This window comes from Carassius auratus, unplaced genomic scaffold (assembly GCF_003368295.1).
Source record: "Carassius auratus strain Wakin unplaced genomic scaffold, ASM336829v1 scaf_tig00013738, whole genome shotgun sequence".
Lineage (NCBI taxonomy): Eukaryota > Metazoa > Chordata > Actinopteri > Cypriniformes > Cyprinidae > Carassius > Carassius auratus.
In genome coordinates, this window is record NW_020524434.1 from 21,400 (window position 1) to 43,489 (window position 22,090).

At 38.0% G+C, this 22,090-nt stretch overlaps 1 pseudogene; it reads left to right on the forward strand.

Annotated features, from left to right (window-relative positions):
- Window positions 1-334: 334 nt before the first annotated feature.
- LOC113074114 (ral GTPase-activating protein subunit alpha-1-like) lies at window positions 335-21,551 on the forward strand (annotated as a pseudogene).
- The last annotated feature ends 539 nt before the right edge of the window (window positions 21,552-22,090 follow it).

A 22,090-nucleotide genomic window follows, 5' to 3' on the forward strand; every position in this document is an offset into this window, starting at 1 on the left:
GCAGAAAACGTCAGGTTTTTTTTCAGTCTTGATGAAATGAGCACAATGAATTAATACACTTATGACATACAATGACAAACATAAATGGTATATTAATTAAAACTGCTTACATAAAAGAAATACATAAAAAACATGAATGCAAAAACACATAGGCTAATAAACATATCTCACTACAACCGTATAGAAACGTCTTATACATTTTTTAATCATACTTAAAGAAATTAATACATATAGTTTATGAATGTGTAATGTTTTTCCTGTGCTGTGCATTCGATGACGTCTGAGCGTTGAATGACTCTGGCCTCGATTAAGCTGTTTTTCATGTCGCGTCGTCCGCCATGTTTTCAGATCTTCTTCAGAGAGGTGTGTGTAGTTCACAAGACACACACACAGAGGAGGGCTGGCTGCTCTTTTCTTTTGTCTGACCTCCTCTGCAAAAATGCACGCCTCACTTCTATTTCCTCAAGTTTCCTCACAACCCATAACACCTTTCGAGCCGTAAATCTGACAACCCCTTCCATGTTTGAGGGGAATTAACGGATGATTATCATTAGCTCTTCAAAACATCTCGGAATGTTCTCTAAAAAACCTCATGGAGATGTCAGGAAATCGACACAGAAAGTGCTGGACCCCAAGAAGGACGTGCTGACAAGATTGAAACATCTGAGAATCGTTATTGGTGAGAAATAACATTATTTGTACGTTACTCGTGTTATGGTCCCAGTATTGCCTTGCAAGCAGCTAACACGCTATGCACAGGAGAATGAAGGCACCATCAGCAATGGGGTGTTTACCAGTATTTTATGTTGAAAACATTTGACAATTTTTGACAGGGTTACCTTTAGAAGCGTGGCCAGGTATGCAGTGGTTTTATAGTGTTTTGAGTCGATCTGTTGTATGGTTGAGTGTTTTTATGTCTTTGCTGTGGGTGTTGTTTTGATATGACACATGGATTGGTTTGTCACAGAAACCTCTTTAGTTGTCAGTGAATCTGTTGAGAAGATGTTCTGCATGCACTTTTCACTTTTTTTCACTTTTTTTATACTAACTTACTAACTATAGTTATCCAAATAAATAATTGTCATTTCAATGTTAGGTTTGTATATATATATATATATATATATATATATATATATATATATATATATATATATATATATATATTTTATGTCACTCACCCAATCGAAATTGAATGATTCACTCATATTCACTGAGAATCAAATAATGATGATCAGCATGCAATATGCATTCTGCAAATTGTAAACAATTATATTTACTCTTTTACACACATTTGCCCAAACATGCAATATGCCTAAATTAATAAGAAATTCAAATCTGGTATGAACTATGACTAATTGTTCAGAGATCTGAACTTATTGTTTTGAGGAATATAAAACAAAAACCCATTGTTGAACTGAGTCAGAGCAATTGGGAAAAACTGGAAAAGTAGATTTACAGTCTCTCAATATCGACAAGAACTGTCAGGTTTGTGGTCTGTCATTCTTAAAACAATAAAGGTCAAATCGGCTGGAGATTTCTTCTCGATTAGTAGTCATGTTTTGGGTGGGGACAGCAAAGATACTGTTCTTCAGGACTGGGTGAGACGTCACAGAATAACAGAAATAAACCAGCACTTCCTTTGGGATTTGTCAAGGAAGTCAGAGAAGGAGTCTGTCTTAGGCCGGTTCCCTCAGATTCATGAGTTGTTTAGCTTTAAAGCTGCACTGGCTTCCTGAATGTTGGACATGAGGATGGTTTATGTAACAAGGCAGATTCTTCAGTGAAGGTGTAGTGTCTGTGGTTAAAGAGTCCTGTTTGAGGTGTTGGTCGATCCTGGAGTGGCTACTGTCCAATCACGACCCTGTTTCCTGAATTGCTTTCTGTGGTGTTATCTGGCTTCCTGGTGCCATTGTGTTATGCTAATGATGTTTAGAAACTGAAAACTATGTGATGTTGCTACGAACGGCAAGGAAAAGGTCAAAAGGGGAATTGTTAAAATGTCTGTGATTGTTTCATATAGTAACACTTGTGTAACTTCAAATACTATGCGTTGGTGTTGTAATGTGACTGATTAACTGTGTATAATGTACATTATGGTATAATGATCCAGATATCGGTTTAATGTTGTATCACCAAGTCCCAGCTGATTGATTCCACCCTGAATTTACAGCAATGGTGCATTTTTTTTTAATTATGTTTGGTCCATTTATTTTTTTCACTGTAAAACGATAGACTCAACATTCATATATGAAACGCCATTCATTTCATGCTTCCACTTATTGTGGCCTAGATAAGAGGCTGTGCACAACAGTTTTTGTGCATTTGGGGACCTGAGGAAGTGAAATGTAGCCTAAATAAATGCAAACACACGGTTTGAGATTTTAAGAACAACTTAATACAAGTGGGACTGTTTGAACTGTGTGAACTTCTGTGTGAAGTTCTGCATCTGTACATTAGCTTTTCTGTACAACAGATCAATCGGCATCCTTAGCATGCTGCCATTGAGAATTGCTGATGTGAACAACAGTCATATTTTATGTGAAGTCAGTCATTAAATGGGCTCTCAAAGGATTGCTGCATACTCAATAATTGTGAACTACCAAAGATCTTAAGGTTGATTGATATAGATATTGAAATGACTGCATAACTATTACTACGGCGCATACTTGGGGTTAGAGATTTGAACAAAAAATAAAAAAAAAACATGTGATTTGACCTGCACCATTTGTACTATGGATATTAAAGGTTTCTCATTAAGAAGAGTAATGCTATTGCTTTTCTAAGCAATTCAAATAATGATACAAAAATTCCATAGACTTCCATCCTTTTTACTTAACTTCTTGACATCAGAAGGAGTGTATTTAGTTCTGCACCCTCATACATTGTGCGTACCTTGAAATTGACAGTTTGGGAGCGTCTGTGGCGTCGTTCTTTTCATGGTGTTCAGTTCATCTTTAAAGATGAGGGCCATTATCTTTGAGTGATTCTAATACACCGTCAGGCACTTGGGCTCGCTGCTGTGTTCTATTTTAGACCACAAATATTTCCGACAGCCAGTGTAGCACCATCCGTTGGTCTGTTCTCTCTCATGTTGTGTAGTTTAAGCCAAAATTCCCCTCCGTCTGTCTGTTCTCAAAGATTATTGAAATACATCACAATCTGTAAAATTCGTAGGGCTCTGGTTCACTACTGCACTGTTAATCATTATCAGTTTGAATAAGGGAAGGACATTGTGAGGAGTTTTGTAACTGAGTACCCAAAGAGATCAAATTATTAATAAATCAAAGTTCAAATGGTTTCTAAAAAATAGCTATTAATAATGTTCATTCATTATTATTCATTAGCATTATTTTTGACATCCCTATATAATGGTGTTGTCAGTTACTATAAAACATAAACCAAAACCAAAAATAATTATTTTATTAATGTGCATGTAAAATATATATGTATATATATATATATATATATATATATATATATATATATATATATATATATATTGTTTTATTTGCACATCATTAATAATGCCCTTATAAATAGTTTTTTTTTTGAAAGTGACATGAAAGAAATGCATTAATAAAAACATCAGGTTTTGACAATGGCAATAAAAAAAAAAAAAGTGGAATTGTGCATGCTTTCTTGTACAGTATGTTTCTCATGTTTCTGTTTTCTTTGTAATCTCTTTATAAAAGACAATCCTCATTCTGTGGGTTGCAGGCAAGAGTGAATCATTTTGAGAAGATCAAACAGTATTTTTACTCTCTCAGTATTTCTAGCATGCCCAAAGTGATTTGCTGAACAAGTATGACTCCTCAACTGCTAATGTTGTCTCCGTAATGGCATAAGTAACCCTTGGTCTGAATATTTATCAGAGTTTATCTGCACCAGGTCTCTGCATTGGCTCTGGTGTTCATGTTGGCTCCCAGATCTATAAACAGACCGGAGCGGGCACTTGACTGTGGTCTGAGCGTGCGACCAGAACCAGCTGCATTAGGGGTGATGAGTCGAGCTGGACTGCGTGGAGGAGCTTTAAAGTACAAATATTGACTTGTGTTGCTGGGCTGCGGCTTGCAATAGACATCAGCATCAGTAAAGAGACCTGCACGCATCCTGATTTCTGAAAGAGACCAATCTGAAGCTGGACAGATTGTGTTCGTGAAAGAGAGACAAAGCATAAAGGGGCATTTTACACTGTACACAATGATATCTCTGGCCTAAAATTTGTTTGTCAAGATCTTGGGGATCTTTTGATCTATAATTCACGCATAAATGCAAGAAATTTGGTTTTTAGATTAATATAAAGTATACATTTATTTTGAATGCTTCTCTTTATAAAACTAACATTTTAATTAAGCCACGCTTAAGATATTAAGCATGAGTTGGATCAGATAGTGCAGGAATGGCAGCAACAAGTGGGCATTGGAGTACGTTTGTAGTACAGATGATTTTCCCTTGCCATGTTGTCTTTATCTTGTTTATTGGAGTTTGTAGGACATGTTTCTCTGCAAAACCACGGAGAGTCATATTTATTATGAAAAGTGCTGCACAAATAAAATATATATTGATATCAATTGAAATATTTATATCCATACGTATACATTAAAGATCACTGAGTCAACTACACAATAAAAAATTCCAGATAATATTTTAATCATTTGCTTTATACAACGGAAATATAAAAGCCAGTTATTTTATTTTTAAACAACATGTTGGTTTATTATCACTCGTAATAATATTTTTCTCACACTCAGTATAATGGGCTGTTAAGTTATACATTAAAATATGTTTCTAGCTGCCTTTACATTTATTCAGTGCAATGGGATTATCATATTTGGGGGTTCTTGGCATCCAAACATTTGTTAAGAAAAATAATGTATCAGAGAGTGTTTGTCAGTGCTGATTGACTGCACACTGAAATATTAGCACAATAAAGTGCTTTCCAAGAAGTTTACATCTTACATTAATTATTTGAGACATGTTTTTTTAAAACACCACCAAGAAAATCATTCAGTTTTAAATTGTACAACTCCACAAAAATTATTTCACAAAGAAAAAAAAACATGTCCTAAAATCATTAGTTGATTCATTGTTTTTTGTTTTGTAGAAAATGCGGAGCCTGCTGAACTCAAACACCTCTTCGAGCAGAATTACTCCCACATCTACTATGTGTTCTTTGAAAACTTCGTCACCATCGAGGTTAACCTGAAACAGAAAGGTTTGTATCTATCACCCATCTAGTGAGAATGTTCTCTGCTCTGTTGTTTGATAGTTTAATGTTTTTTAAGGTTTCGATTGTCTTGTTTTTCAGCTGACCTACTCATTGTGTGCTCTCAGCAAACACACAGTCAGAAGTCACAGTTGTAGTGTGCAAGTTTCCATGAAATGGCTTGTGATGAAATCTAGCCAGCCCCCAGTTAGCCATGTCCGTTCACACGGGCTCATTATAGTGCACAGAGAGTGCTATACACTGCACAGTTGCTCATTGAGTATTCAGAGAGCTGCTCACTGTCTTTGACCTCCCGTTTGATGTCTTAACATTTTCCCTTGTTCTGTTGCAGCTATGGTTCAGGTTGTTCAGATTGCTTCATACAAGCATTTGTCCCAGTATTTTCCCCTATGTACTTTCTTTATAATTTCATTTTTTAGGTAGTTTGCCTTGTTTTTTGTAGGACACTCAAACAGGACAGGACAGAAAAGGTGAGGGAGGTGGAATGGGTTTTCGTGCTTTAACTTTTGCCACTTACTATGCGTTAATATGCGTTCTTGTCTTACTCTTTGTGTAAAAGAGTAAAAACAGATATGTTATTATTCAGATAGTTGGCTAAAAACCTTTAGGGTTTAAGTTTAACTAACTTGTTCAGCAAGACTTTTTTCCAGACTGTTAGATAATTGTAGGAGGACCTAGCTTGCATTGAAAACATTTGCAATTCATTATGAATTGTGTTGTTGTTTTTTTGTTTTTCATAGAGTAGGTTCTTAATGTTGCAATGAAACGAAAGTTATGTCAGAAATGTTCTTCCCTTTTGTGGTGACTGCGTTAAATGGATTATTGTATTTATATACAATACTCTCTCTCTCTCTCTCTCTCTCTTTCTCTCTCACTCTCTCTCTCTTTCTCTCTCACTCTCTCTCTCTCTCTCTCTCTCTCTCTCTCTCTCTCTCTCTCTCTCTCTCTATATATATATATATATATATATATATATATATATATATATATATATATATATATATATATATATATATATATATATAAATATGAATGAATTGTGAAGATATCTGACCTTGCATTTTGCCTTTTGTTTTTAATAATAATATAATTAAACACACACACATTTTTCAATAAAATTGATGAAGAATATTGTTTTGATCTCCTGGTCTTGATGCCACATGTTGAGTGTCCCATGTCTCTTGCAGAGATGCGTAATCCTTGTTTGTTGAACTATTAATAGCAGCACTGTGGGTTTCTGTGATCCCTTGGTGACGTTCTGTATGTTTTGTGTCCGTTTTTCTTTTTCCTACAGGTCACAAATCGCAAAGAGAAGAGCTTGATTCTATCCTTTTTATTTTTGAGGTAAGAAATATACATAATCATTGATGGCTATTTAAAAGCATTAGTTCAACCTCATCAGCTTTGACTCCCATCTGGCGCAATATGAATGTTCGCACTGTTACGAGATCCACTAAGATCATGTTTACTGAGGAATCAGTAATGAGATCATTGATAAGAGAGCTTGACGTGCACCTGACAGATAACTGTGAGTCTCTCACACAGAAAACAGGTGTTCTTTACCACACCCTAAATGCTTCTTATGAGTCACGCTGTAGCTTTTTCTCACCTGGTATGCCCCTATGGCCTGTTTGTAATGGTGAAGGCTGGAGACACTTCAGATGCCCCATCATGATGAGACAGGTGTGATTACCGTGTGTAGAGGAGCTATTGCAACATCCCAGCCTGTTGTCACAAGGAAGTCCAGTAATGCGTGTTTGCACAAATCTGTTCATCTGTTTTAAAACGTAAAAATATGCTACACTCACAACATTTTTTTCTTCTCTTGTTACATTGATTGAGTTGTTTAAATGCATGTGCTAACATGATTACATATAGTCAACTCCATGTACTTACCTTGCAGAAAATCCTACAGCTGTTACCAGAACGAATACAAGGAAGATGGCAGTTCCACAGCATAGGTGAACGTTTCTACTTTTGTAAATGCTGCTGTTTAACAGTTAGGGGTAGATATGTTTTTTAAAAGAAGTATCTTACTCTCACCAAGGCTGCATTTATTTGATTGAAAATACTGTAGAAACTATAACATTGTGAAACTTTTTTCTATTAGCAGCCATTATTTCACAAGATCATTCAGAGATCATTACAATATACTAATTTGATGCTTAAGAAACATTTCGTATTATTATCAATGTTGAATATAGTTGTGCTGCTTAAATATATTTGTGGAACTGTTTTTTTTTTTCAGAATAGAAAGTTCAAAAGAAAAACATTTATTTGAAATCTAATTTTTTATAACATTATAAATGTCCTTACCGTCACTTTTGTCAATTTAATGCTTCCTTGCTGAAGTAAAAGTGTTTATTTAAAAAAAAAAAAAAAAAAAAAAAATATATATATATATATATATATATATATATATATATATATATATATATATATATATTAGTCTTCCTTGTTAAGTTTAAGACATTATAAAATGTGTTAATGCACATTATACCTCTATGCTGAAAATTGTTTAGTATTTCACATGCCAGTTTATTGAAACCAAAAAGGGACTCTTATTATGAAGTTCCGGGCTGTGGGGGTTGTTGTTGAACATGCGTTGTGACCAAGGGGCAAGGAACTCGACCGGAAGTTGAAGTCGGGTGGGGGCTGCCATCTTTTAGCAGAACTTCACTTGCGTTAGCATTCCCATTGACTCCCATTCATTTTGGCGTCACTTTGACAGCGAATAACTTTACATCTGAGGCGTTTAAAGACTCCGTTTGTCCATTATTTATTTCTAAAGATACACGACAATGTATAAAGGCTCCATTACATTCTATGTTAAATTATGGCCCCGTATAAACAGTTTTTGTAAAAAATAGGCTAACGATTGCGTCATAACCACTCGGCTCTCTGTCGCATTACCGTACAGACAGGTGGAGAAGCTCGCAGGCAATTAACTTAATATGGCCTACTGGCGTTACAGTTTAAAATACTATACAAAATAATTAATCAGAATACTTACTCCTGCTCACTCACGACAAAGAGCTCGCCGTCTCTGCAAAATTAACGATGGCAGTTTGCACGCACAGCCACTTAGAAGATTTACATCTGGCAGACAGGTTGCTGACGTCGTCAAGCTTCGTTTGAGTCTGCGCGTCAGAAACGGAAGTGCTAAAAAACGCTAAAACCGGGCTTCATTTGTCTCAATTGAGTTCCAATGGGGTCACTGTGTCCATTTCTTTTACTGTCTATGGTTGTGACAAGGTGTGTTGAAGAGGAATAAATGGAGTGTTTTATTTTGTATAACATTCCTGACCCCAAACTTTTGAACGGTACTGTAAATGGAGTGTAGCTTTGGACTATTAAAATAGTGAGCTTTCACGATAAAAAAAAAAAAACACTGAAACCAAGTCGCAGAAATCTTATTTTCACGTGGAAGAGATCTGATGGTGATACTTCGTGCCTGGTTGGGGTGGTCGTCATATCATGTATTGTCCGGTGGTCTCTCCTTTTCCTCTGCTCTAAAGTCTTTTAGCAGAAGGATACATAGACCACCAAGATAAACACAGATAATGCCAAGGACCTGGGGCCCAGAAACACCCAGATCTGACCGAGAACTCTGACATTACAGTCCTTCATCAGTGAGATAAACAATATGTGACAATAACAATAACATGAAGGATTTTCAGATTTATTTGACTTTGCTCTTTTCTTAATAAACCCACATTCCATACAATCAGATAAACATCACTGACAGATTATAAACAAAGAGACCAGAGCAAACATGTTTTCCAGAATGATCTAGTAAGCCAGCTCATTTATAAACTATAAACTTGTTCCTCGGATTAAACTACTGTGTTGCTTCATAGGTCTCATTCTGAAGAAACTGCTACACACTGGAAACTCCCTAAAGGTATTAAATGTCTAAATAATTACATAACTTACATTATATAAAAGGTCAAAATCTCAATAAACATGGTCATTGTATGAGTGATTATTGTTCTTTTGTTTTAAATTTTAAATAAATATTTTGAAGTCCTTATTTTCTTAAATGGTTTGTCTTAGAGTGTATAATTATTCAGTACATGTTAAGTTTATTTATTTATTTTGCCGACATAACCAAGGTTGTGAAGGCTGCCAAAAGTCTTTTTAACCAATAATGTGGTTGTATGTGTGGTGTATAGATCCGGAGGGAAGGGGTGCGTCTCTTCCTTCTGTGGATGCAGGCTCTGCAGCACAACGCTCTGAGAGAGCAGCTCTGGATCTTCGCCTGTCTAATCCCAGGATTCCCTGCACCACAGTCCGAGCTAGGCCCTCGAACACTGGATAATCTGATCAGCCCTCCTCTTAACCTTCAGGAGCGAGAAGGTTTGTTTGTAGTCTCTCGCATCTTATTTCCCAATCAGATAATAAAGGAACAAAAACTGATAAGCAACATCTTCCCCAGATTTTTTTGTATTATTTTTTTATACACTTTTGTAAAATTTTATGTAGTCTCTAGATGACACAGATCATGTTATTTAAGATTTCCCTCACCAAAACAGTCAAAATGTCATTTTTCATGACTACTTGAAATTAAACAGGATGTTTTTTTTTTTGTTTTTTTTGCCTCTGTAGCTTTAAGACTTATTTAAATTACCATTGTTGGCTATATTAAAATGTTTATTAATGTTTATAATTATTTGTTTTAATTTCAATTTTAGCTTAAATTTCACAGTGTGCTTTTGTCTTTTTTTTTCTAGTTTTAATTTTTTTTTCTGTTGATCTTTTTTTTGTTGTTGTTGTTATTCAATTATGAATTTAGTTTTATGTTTGCGTGTAGAGGAGTTGTTGCAACATCCCAGATGTTGTTATTTAATTATAATTTTAGTACTTATTGTCTGTTAGTTGCCAAAGCAATGTTTCTAATATTCATTCATTCATTTTTAACAACAGATTGATTTACATCAGATTGATAGCAATTAACAAATTATTTGTAATTATTTTAGTTGTTTAGTTGTTAATAAATAACAAAACTGTCGCATTGTTGTGATACCATAACCGCAACTACTTCTGAATGACTCAGTTGTGCAGTTTAGCTTCAGTTAATGTTTTGTGTGGAGTGTGCAGGAAGATTTGTCTTAAGTATTTTCAAGGTAAACATATTGTCATCCATTTCTGCAGCTCAAGTGACCCCGGAGGAGATCAGTCCCCTGGTGCCGCCCCAATCAGGAGACAAATCCCAGGAAGATCTAACTGGCTACTTCCTGGAGGCTCTACTAAAATACATGGTAAACCAGGTACTCCCCTCCTCCTACTAACACTGCTGATGCTAACACGGCTGGCGCAGACCCAACGCTACAGCTGCGAAAAGCAAACTTACATGCCACTGACCCCAGATCTGCATGCATTTGATGCCAGATACGTCTGCTGCCGCGATGTGTTTCCCTGGCGCTGTAACGGCTGCTCTGCTTCACGCCCTCCCTATCATAAACAACAGCACCATGCACTGCCTGCCGTCACCAACCCCACTGTCCTCCACCAAACACAAACAGGCTCTTCTGTCCCAGCTGCTATGTATGTGCTCAGCTTTCCATGTGTGTTCTATCTCCCTACAGGCCAAAAGCCTAGAATGGAAGTGCAAGGAGAACCACGAGAAGGGGTTTGCCTTCTTGTTCGCCAATTTCAAAAAGTATTACCTGCCCCATATCTTCCCCAACTTCTCCAAGGAGACCAGTTTGTACAATCCAATTCTGGGTAAGAGATAATGATCATTCGTTTTTGCCAAAGCAAACCTAAATTTAATTTCTCCTTGTTCTGAGGAAATATTTATCCAGTTATAACTGCTCAGGATGATAAGATGTCTAATTTGGATTTGTGTCCTGTTTTATAAAAGAGGTTCCACCCATGAGACCAAAGCCTTACTACACAGTTGTAAAAAGAGACCCAGAGACCAATGAAGCCCTGTACTGCACTAAAGAGAACTTCCTCAATGCCAGAGTCATATTTATCCGCTGGCTGGTCTCCTTCTGGCTTGAGCCGCGGTCAAACACAGGAACACACATCCCTGGCATGGAAGGAGAAAACGTGCCAAAGAACATCCAGGTAGCAACACACAGATCTTCAGATGTGTGATGCTGTAATGGTTTTAATGTAGTTTTAGGGTTGGTGGGGTTTTTAAAAGGGATCGTTAATCCAAAAATGAAAATCTACAGGTTATCAAAGCTTCCATAAAGGCATTGTAAAACAAATCCTGATTAATCAAGCACTGTAGTCCAAGACTTGTGAAGAGAAACATTTACTTCATGTGATGAATAGATTTAAATGGATCGTTCATCCAAAAAAAAAAAAGATTCTGTTATTAATTACACAACCTCATGTTGTTCCAAACCTGTAAAACTTCGATCATCTTCGGAACACAAATTAAGATATTTTGATGCATTCTGAGAGCTCTCTGTCCCTCCCATAGACAGCATTGCTTCTGTTTCAGAGAGCGGCGGCAGGCATGGCTGCCCGTGGGGAGGATGGTGGCCCCAGACAAGATGGTCTGGATGGGGGTGGAACTGGCGATCCGGAGCAGTCTCACTCCAACACCAGCACCCTGACAGAAAGAGAGCCCAGCTCCTCCAGCCTCTGCAGCATGGACGAAGAACACCTCACCGACATTGAGGTGGTGCGCCGGGTCCTGTGCTCCTCTAGAACCAATGTCAACTTTATCACTGAAATCTTTCGACAGGTAATTCTAAATCATTGAAAGAGAAAGAAGTCTGGCACATTTTGAAGAAGTTGCATTGAGAAACGTTGATTTTTCTGATCAGGGACTTCTTTGTCCTAAGGTGATTGGAGTTCACAAAGAGGAACTGCTGTGTGAGAATTGTTAAACATGAATAAGGATAGTAATGGCCCATATTATGAAGATCTCAAAGTCCCTATTCAGAATGGTGCACTTGTGTACAAAAGCCTTTTTTTAGTGCGACTTCTTTAGTCACTGATACCTCTAAGTACATACTATCTTGTACACGGATTCTGTCTGTGAATATAAGACTGTATTATATTTTTTGCAGGCGTTTCTGCTGCCCATGTGTGAGGCCGCAGCCATGCGTAAGGTGGTGCGAGTGTATCAAGAGTGGATCTCTCTGCAGGATAAGCCTGTGTTTATGAGAGAGCCAGAGGAAGACCGATTCACAGGCCAGCTGGACTCCACCCACGAGCAGAGAACTGATAAAGAGGAGGAGGTAGGTGTCTCTGAAGTTGACAACAGAGGAACGCCAAGGTGGTTATTACACACTGAGTCAGCCTGAACAACAGCTTGGTCCCTGTTTTTTTTGCATCAGGCATAACAGTGGTGGTATTGGCTAATGTCCACTTTTTTTTAATTATTGGCTTCCGTATAGCTAAGTTGATGTAAGAAGCTTATATCAGGGATAATTTTTTCCCAATTCAAAAAGTGTGTACTTTTCTAAGCCAAGTTTCTGAAGTTTAAAAAAAGCTATAAAAATAGTATTTATTAACAGTATGGTTTTATTTATTTTAAAACACGGGATTAAATGGTCCACTGAGGTATTAAATAGGTGCCAGCATTTTTTACTGTCTATTATATTATAGTATATAACAATGCATTACAGAATAGTATATTATAGTGTGTTATATTATATCATTGATGATTACAACATTTAAAGCAACAATGACATTTATTTTATTTGTAATAATATATAATATTGTAAAAATAATATTTGTAAGAATATTTTTTTTTATAAAACAGATAAAACGGCAAATGTTTCTAAATTGACCCTCTAAGCAATTATCGGTTATTAATTCTGTACTGCGGTTGTTTAAACACCAGTCATCAATGTCTGTTCTGTTTTGTGTGTAGGATATTGGGCTCACGGTGTCCGTTCACAATCGAAACCCTAATTGGTGTAGTAGGAATTCTGGGAGTAAATCCTCTGATTCTGAGGAATTGGAGTATAATGTCCATGCTGGTGTCCAGGCCACACTACAGGTAAGTTTAGGTGTTGGTGTGCAGGTGATTTACGATCTAGACTGGAAACCAAATGATTGTTGGTTGTAGATTGTAGGTTGAAACCCTGTGAAAATAATACCTTCCATCTCTGTTAACCACTACAGTTTTTTGTTGTTTTTTTTATATAAAGGTTTTCATCACCAACTCCTCCAACGTCTTCCTTCTGGAGGCAGCCAATGAGCTGAAGTCACTTCTGGAAGAGCAGGTCGACATGTGCAAGCGTGTGCTCAATATATACCGCAGTCTGGTCATGCATGAAACCATGAACCAGAAGACCTGGTATGACCATGACACTGCACTTCATTACTCGGGTCTCCGGTGTCTGCTTGTAATATCTGCTCATCCTGATTGTATTTGTGTCTGTCGCAGGGAGCAGATCTTGTTGGTGTTGCTGAGGGTAACTGAGTGTGTGATGAAGAGGCCTCCATCTATTATGCCTCATGGGAAGAAGAGTAACACTTTATCGGGCCGCTTAGCTGGGGCCGTTTTTCAGGTACCACCCCACAGCAGTTCGCTTTTAAATAAAAATTATAAATACTTAAACTTAATTAACTAAAATAACTTGTTAATAATTAAATGAATTAATATGTAAATAAATACATTTAAATAATTTCTGGTTCATATGTTGAAGTGTCTGATGTAGTCTTCCTGTTCAGACTCTGATCGTGGCCTGGATCAAAGGGAATCTGAATGTGTACATCTCTCGGGAGCTGTGGGACGACCTGCTGTCTGTACTCTCATCTCTCACCTGCTGGGAGGAGCTGGTCACTGAGTGGTCCCTCACCATGGAGACACTAACCAAGGTACTAGCTCGCAACCTTTACAGCCTGGACCTGAACGAGCTGCCCCTGGACAAGCTCAGTGAGCAGAAACAGAAAAAACACAAAGGCAAAGGTGAGTTTCTACAAAAATACAAAATCACATTGCATACTTTTAATGCTTGCACACAGACGAAGGTAGTTGCACAACATGCCAACTTAAGCTCTCATACCAGCTTCACTATCACACATATACATGATATATTTGTCCATGCTACCTCTAGGAGGTGCCCATGAGTGCCAGAAAATCACTGTGGATAGGTCGTTCTCCAAAGGCTGGAGTCGAGACCCACCAGGCCAGGTTGCTGTTATGAGACAGCGCAGCGCTACCACTGCGGGCTCACCAGGCATCGAGAAGGCCAGAAGCATCGTCAGACAGAAGACAGTGGGTGAGTGTGCTTCAAACACTTCTTGTCTTCTCTTCCTGTCAGTTTAAACCTATTTTAGGTTGTTTCAAATGGTGCAACCTTTGCTTATGTTTTTACTCTGTTAGCCTGGTTCAGAAAGATAAGGAGGGGCAAAGATGTAGATATTTACAAGGAGAGAGCATGATTGTGTTAAACGATGTCCTTTGAGGTGTAGTCACATTAGTGTAATTTTGGCAAAAGTTTGTGGGGCAAGAATATCTGTTGTCAATAGTGTCAAGATGTATGAAGCACCTCATAAGCAGATATCTTTTTTTAAACCAAGCAGCTTTTCAACACAATCCGAATAGTGTTTCCACGTAACCAACCTGAACCTATTGCGAAAATATTTCATCCTAAAATGATATTTTATATCTATTGAAATGACTGGATTTTGCAAAGTATGATAAATGTGACTGCACAGATTGCATCATACTTGGCATGCACTTTTTTTGTCAGTGTTACACTTGTTTTAGTGTATTATGATAGTGTAATGTAATACAGTTGCTTTGATACCCTATACTCTATTGCATACTTTGTCCATTAGCTTCTAGTTAAACTCACTATTACTACTGCTATTATGGCTATACTTACAACATTGTGAAGCTGAATAACTCACAAACTCCTTTTTATATTACAAGGACTGTGGGTAATATTAACCTATAAAGCATGGACTGATGTACAATAAAGCACTACTGCTCAAAGGTTTGGGGTTGCTAAGATTTTAAAATGTTTTTGAAAGAAGTTTCTTATTTTCCAGTATAATACATTCCTGTGATGGCAAATCTGAAATTAACAGTGTCACATGATCCTTCAGAAATCATTTTAATATGCCGATTTGCTGCTTAAGAAAGATTTCTTATTATTCTCAATGTTAAACACAGTTGTGCTGCTTAATATTTTTGTAATAAATTTTTTCAGGCTGAAATGACAAAGTCCAAAAGAAAAGCTTTTGTTTGAAATAGAAATATTTTGTTACAATAACAGTGTATTTAACATTCTGATTAACTTGATTCATCCTTACTGAATAAAAGTATTTTATCAAAAGTAAAAAAAAAAATTTTTTTACTGATCCCAGACTTTTGGACAGTTGTGTGTGTACTGCATTGCATCTTGGTGCTTTCACATACTATTTTCAACACTGTCTGATGAGAGAAATTTCTATTTTGTGATATTAATACCTTAATATATGTCACCTAACACCTAATCTAGCAGACTACATAGTGCACATAGTTTGTAAATGGGAGTGCAGCCTTAGGCTAAAAAAAAAACGCTGTCATGTGACTTATCCAAAACAAGATGGAATGTCTTTAACACGTCATGTTTCTCCCATACACTTCACAATCTAGATATACCAGTGACATGATGTTCATGTGTATGTCAGTGCTGATCTGATATGCACAGATAAGGTCACTTCTTTACCTCTACTTTGCAATGCTCACTGCTTTCTGCCATCACTTTCTCTTTTCTCTCTCTCTCCATTATGTCTTTCTCTTCACTAACTTCTCCCGTGACCCTACATCACTTCTTATCTCTCTTTGTCCCATTTCCCTTTCTCTTTCACACTCTCCATCTTCTTGTCGTTCTTCTCTTTTTCTCTTCCTGGGTGTGTGCGCGGTCTGTAGCTCTGCGTAGTTGCTCTACGGGGGACAGTCTGCTGTCCTCAGCCTTTATCCGCAGTGCTAAAAGCGCACCTGTCCTGATCCACCCCGTACACCCTCTCCTGCCTGATTCTGTCCTCACTCCCCTAGCTGACGAGCTGTCAGGTAGAGCCCTCTACACCTGTATCGGCACTCTCGCCTCTGACTGCGTCCCAGCCTATGGATGTGCATGTTTATGTGTGTGTGCTACACTTCCTCTAGTTAGCGCCCCCTGCCTGTCTGTTTTATGTGTAGTATAGTCATTTTAATTTAATAGAACTGAATGAGTGTTTTGTGTGTTCAATGTGCAATATTTCCTTCTCATTCATCATCACTTTAAAGCCTCATGCATTGATGCAAATGCTTTCTGACAGGATGAATGTTTTGGTCACATTTATCCACAAATTCATATTTTGACGAAATAAAAAATAAATGTAATGCTACTTTTACCATTATATTTTCCCATCTGGATTCATTTTATTTTTTATTATTAGTTTTTTGGCTAGAAATGCATTAAAAAAAAATGAAAAAGTTTTACTATACAGTACAATTTGTTAAAAATTGTTAATTTAGTAGTCATCATAAACTTAACAATAAATATATATATATATTTTTTTACATATATTAGTCTAGTTTAATGGTCATTTCTTAATATACCCTTATAATTGTTCAAAAATTAAATAAAATGTAATTTTTTATTTAATTTTAATTTTTTATTTAATTGTTCAGAGTACATGAATGTTAATTCATTAGTTAAACTTAAATTAAACACCTATTAATATCTGTGGAAATTAGCATTTACATCTTATAATAATGCAAGTTAAGGGTTATTCTTTGTTAGTTTGGGGTGGAAAATGTCCCAGACATTTTTTTGTGTGCACTTCACCCAACAGAACTATTCCTGCATGTGTGTGTTTGTGTCTGTACTGGTTTTTTTTCCTCGTCTTTGAAAATCTACAGTATTATCCTTCTTGCATCACCATTCATCCAATATAATCCCTCTTCACACCCAGAACGTTTGAGAAAAATACCCTCTACAGCATTTACCTTTTTCTGCATTTCATGATCATAATATTTATCTTGAAAAACTGAGAGAATGTCAAAATAGAAGCATTCATTTATGTTTCTTTTAAAGAGATTTGCTTTATTTTTGCTTGTGATCTTATATGTTTAATTTACCTTTTTTTGAGGTTAATTTTTTAATTTCAGTAGATTTAATTATGTTTGCATGTGGTTTTGCATGTAAAATGTAGCCACTGTGGATCATTTAATATGATAACACTTTCTAGGTCTTTTCATCACCTCTTAGGTATCTGAAATTTTAAAACTTGTGTCTTTAAGATAATATTACTCAACATATTGCTGAATAAACACACTTTAAACATGCTGACCAATATATATCTGTTCGTGTACAGACCTGGAGGAACCTCCCATTGTCCAGCGCGGGTCACGGATCCGCCACTGCTCTCAAAGTGAGGAGACCCCATCATCCGAGGTGTTTCCCGCTTCCGGTGAGCTGGAGCAGCCTCCGCTCCCCCGCAGCAGCAGCGCTTCTGACATCATGGAGCCCTTCATCGCAGAACGGGTCAAAGGTGCACTTCCTGTCTCTGACAGTCCCTCTCTCTCCTCTCCCTTTACCACCACCACCACTGAGTCCCCCCACAGTTCCCCCGTCCCACACCAGCTTACTGACCCACACCAACCCCCCGACAGCCAGGCATCCCTGGAGGTGGGCGAAAGCATCTATGACCATCTCTGCCAGATGCCAGGGCAGCAACCACCCTTTATCCCTGATTGGTCCTGTCCAGCAGCGACCTTGACCAATCAGATCGAGGGAGAAGGGGAGGAGGACGTCTTCAGCGCTTTTGGAGAGATTTGTAGCAAAGAGGACAAAGTGGAAGCAGGTGTAGATAACAGGCAGATGCAGTTTTGGGGCAGTGGAGATTGGGCGCTAGAATGGGATAAAGAGATGGAGCAGAGTGAGAAAAGTTTTTACGAGTGTTTAGAAGAATGTGATTGGGATTTAAGTGTTAGTACGCAGCCAGCAGAGGGCAGCAAAGTCACACAGTTACACCGGCAGAATGCCACTGACAGGGCTAGCGAGAGCGAGCTTAGTCCGCAGGCTTCCCAGGTTGTACCGAGGCCCAAGCTATCCCATCCTGACCCCAAAAAACACCACAGCGGTGGTGTCCACGTCAGCTTCCGCCCATCCACAGAGTCTGTGCAGTTCCACAACCCTCTGGACCCCAAAGAGGCACCCTGGAAGACCCGTCTCCGCCGTCTCGGCCACTTCAGCAGCCACTCGGTTGGGGCAAGCGGGGCAGCGGCGAAGGGTGTTGGGGAGGGGGTCACCTGTTGCGAGGCGGTCGAGCGGGATAGAGGCTCAATCAGCGGGGCTAGACGCGGCCGACTCGGCCGCCCGACTCTCCGCCCACGGGGGTCCCGTTCTAGGTCTCAGGAGTCAGGGTGCAGCCCATCACGGCAGCAGCAGGCGGCGCTGTTGGGCGGGGTGTATAAGTCTATGGTCCACGCTCTCTCCAAACCCAAGGCCCAGGCGGCGTCGCCCCAGCGCCACAGCAAAGCGCCTCCCTCTGAGGCCCACCTGAAGGACCTGTACACTCACGTTATGGGCTATTTTGGAAGAAAAACATCAGGTGAGGACTCGGTCGGCTCGATGTCAACATGGAAGACATGCAAAATGTTCACAAAGCGCCTGTGCGTTTTCCCTTTTTTTCTCTCTTTTCTTGTGACTGTTTGATTTTTGCTGAATGTGGATTGAATTGAAGCCTTTTTTTTTGTATTTTCGTTCAAAGTAGCTCAATTCCAAAAAAAAAAAGACTCCCAAAAGACCAACGGTCCCCTACCTGTGGGACGGCTTCCCCTCCTCCTCAAGCTTCTGGGACCTAATCTCTGCTGCCCCCTATTCCCCTGGATGCTGCATGCGGCCTCGTGCCTACCTCCCCGCCCTCTGTCAATCTCTCACACATCTACATGCACACACATGCTCACTGACACATTCATAAAACACAGTGATCTTTAAAACAAGCTAATGTTATGTGTTTTAATTTGTACAAATCTTAATAATATAATTTTACTGAATAGTGCACCCAAAAATGATAATTCGTTCATTTTTTTTATAACCTCGGAATTTGCAATGTTTTGTATGGCCAGTAGAGAGCAGCACTATCATTCTCAGAGTGAAGTCTTGTGGTACTGTGTGTTAAAAGCTTGGCTGTAGTGTAGTAGCAGGCATCACATTAGGACGGCTCCTGTGGACAGTTCAGTTGCACAAGCTGTTAGTTAATCAGGGCCCTTGTGACTTAAACACAGCTTGTTGTCTAAACTAACCAGACTTCTAGAAGTATCCAAATGCCCAAAGTCACCACCCTGCTGTATTGGTATGATTTGTTGTTAACCAGTAGTTCACTAACCCTTTGCTTTTGGGATGAAGGCTGCCTCGTCTTGCTGTGGGTGGCTCCTCTAACATACTCACTGCTGTCTCACTTTAACCTCAGTCAGCATAAGGCTCACTAACTCTTAGGTTTGGACTTCCAGGGTTTGCTCTGTCTCTCTCTCCCTGTTTGTCTCTGTTTGGGGACTGCATGAACTGTGAGTAACTGCATCGCTTCAAAGCTGAAATCAGTTTTGTGGTTGGCTTCCATTTAAGATTTTGTTTTCCTGTATGTGTTCTGGTTTAGTGTTTTATGAGTTTAATGTTAATGGATTTTGGTTGTGTTTAAAGGGCAATAGTGCTTAGTTTCATTCGCTCAGTCTTTCACCACAAACTATTTTACTGTGTTGTTTAACATAGATTCAAGCATCACATCCATGATTATTTGGGTTCATGCTAATTTTAGCAGATTTTACAAGTTTAAAAAGGAAAACAGTCACTCTCTTCAAATGTTTGGGGTCAGTATGATGTTTATTTTTTAAAGACTTACAATAAGGATGTATTAAATCAATAAAAATGTACAATGAAGTTGTTTATATTTAACAAAGGTTTATAATATATATAAAAATGGTGCTTTTGAACTTTCTATTAATTAAAAAATCCTATGCAAGAAATGTATCACAGTTTTCACAAAAAGATGGAAAATATCAGTTTTCCAAAAGAAGATTGGAGTAATTACTGATGAAAATTCACAGGGATAAATTGCTTTTTTAAATACATGATTAAATATTAAAGATTTTAAATTGCAATAATTTACGATATTATTTTTTTATATTCACTTAAAAACACCATACCCACCCCAAAACTATGAAGTAAAATATCAATTTAAAAATAAATCTATAAAAGATATGGAAAAAGGCGAATGTAAAACACGAGCAAAAAACTAAATGGCACTGTTGTCCTTTAAGAAAAACGTGTTTATTTACTCACTGTCCCCAAACTCAAATAAACAAATTGATAATTATATTCAAGAGCTGTAGAGAGAGTCAGACACCACTACAAAGACAGAGAGTCAGTTAGTATATGTCACTCTGCTAGGTCATCTGTTTTTGCACCCTTTTTGGGAAGTACCTGTAAAATACCGATGTGTCTTTCTCTGCCTGTTGACTCAGCCAATAAAGATGAGCTGACACCGAAGATGAGGCCCATGTCCAACGATGCTGGCAGCAGCAACCCTAATGTCAGTGACCTCATGGACGAGTTCATCCAGGAGAGACTGAGGGCCAGAAGCACTTCTGTATGTCCATGCAAACATTCAGTATGCTTAGTTTCTAAACTACATCTCATTAAAGCATAGTTCCATCTAAACTTGAACTGCTTAGATGGTAGAAAATCAAATAGTTTAAATATTTAAATTTAATGCAGTCTTTTCTTTATAATGAATTACACTAAATGATCGCTTTAGATTGAAATGCTTGATAATTATTGTAAACAACTAAGCAAATATAGGATCACATATCTGCTAAATGCTGCATAATGCTTAACTAATTATATATATTATTTGTACTGTATATTATGGTTTTCCTATGTTCTTTTTAGGGTATGACGAGGCGTGGAAGTAGCCCAGGAAGTCTGGAGATCCCCAAAGATCTACCAGAGCTCCTGAACCGTCAGAACGCCACGCGTCCTGCAGACGACCCCGGTGTGCCCTCTGAGTGGACCCCCCAGCCAGTGCCAGGGAAGTGACCTCATAAGCTCCGACAGCCAATCAGATTCCTTCAATGCTTTTCAGTATGACAGCAAATTTGAAAGTAAGTCGTTCAGGTGGAATTTAAAGGGACAAGCCAGTATTGGGTTTTAAAGAAGTTAATAATGAACCTCGTGTGTTTGTCTGCAGATTTCAGCTTCCCCCCTGAAACATCTGCTATGGCCTATGTGGATCAGGATGGTTTTGGGAGGAGGCAGGTCAGACCGCAGAGGAACAGGAGCTTTCCAGTCTCACAACCACTCCACATAGACTCAGAGACCAGCAGCCTCAGTCAGCACGGGCCTGTCAGCTGACACTGTCACTATTACTGGTACACACTCATATACAACACAAGATAACTGAAAGTTTGTGTGTTATGAACTGCTATCATCACTGTGAGAAACATAGATAACAAAAGTCATCATTTTAAGAAGTTTATAATTTTAGGGGATGGAAAGATTGTATGTAGTTATTAGTATATAAGTAAATAAAAAAGGAAATTAAATGAATAGATTAAATAAATGTGAAGACTATATATTAAACTGTACTGGCATTTAATTCAGTGTAAGTTCTTGTGGTTTGAAATTTGAATTTAAAAACTTAAATTTAAATACATACCATTTGTAAATGCATATTTGATGATTTTTCAGTATTGTATTATTTGATTTCAAACCATTCACAAGTTTTCTTTAGGTTTACGTTTCAATTTTAACATGCACAGAACAACACATATGTTGTAGTTGCATTGCATGTAATTCAAGAATGTGAACTGCCCTCACCGAATGTAGATTCTGCAGAAACCAGCAGCAATGAGAACCACATTATACTGTAAAAGCAAATAATTCATTATCAGTAGTGGTTCCCTCGGGG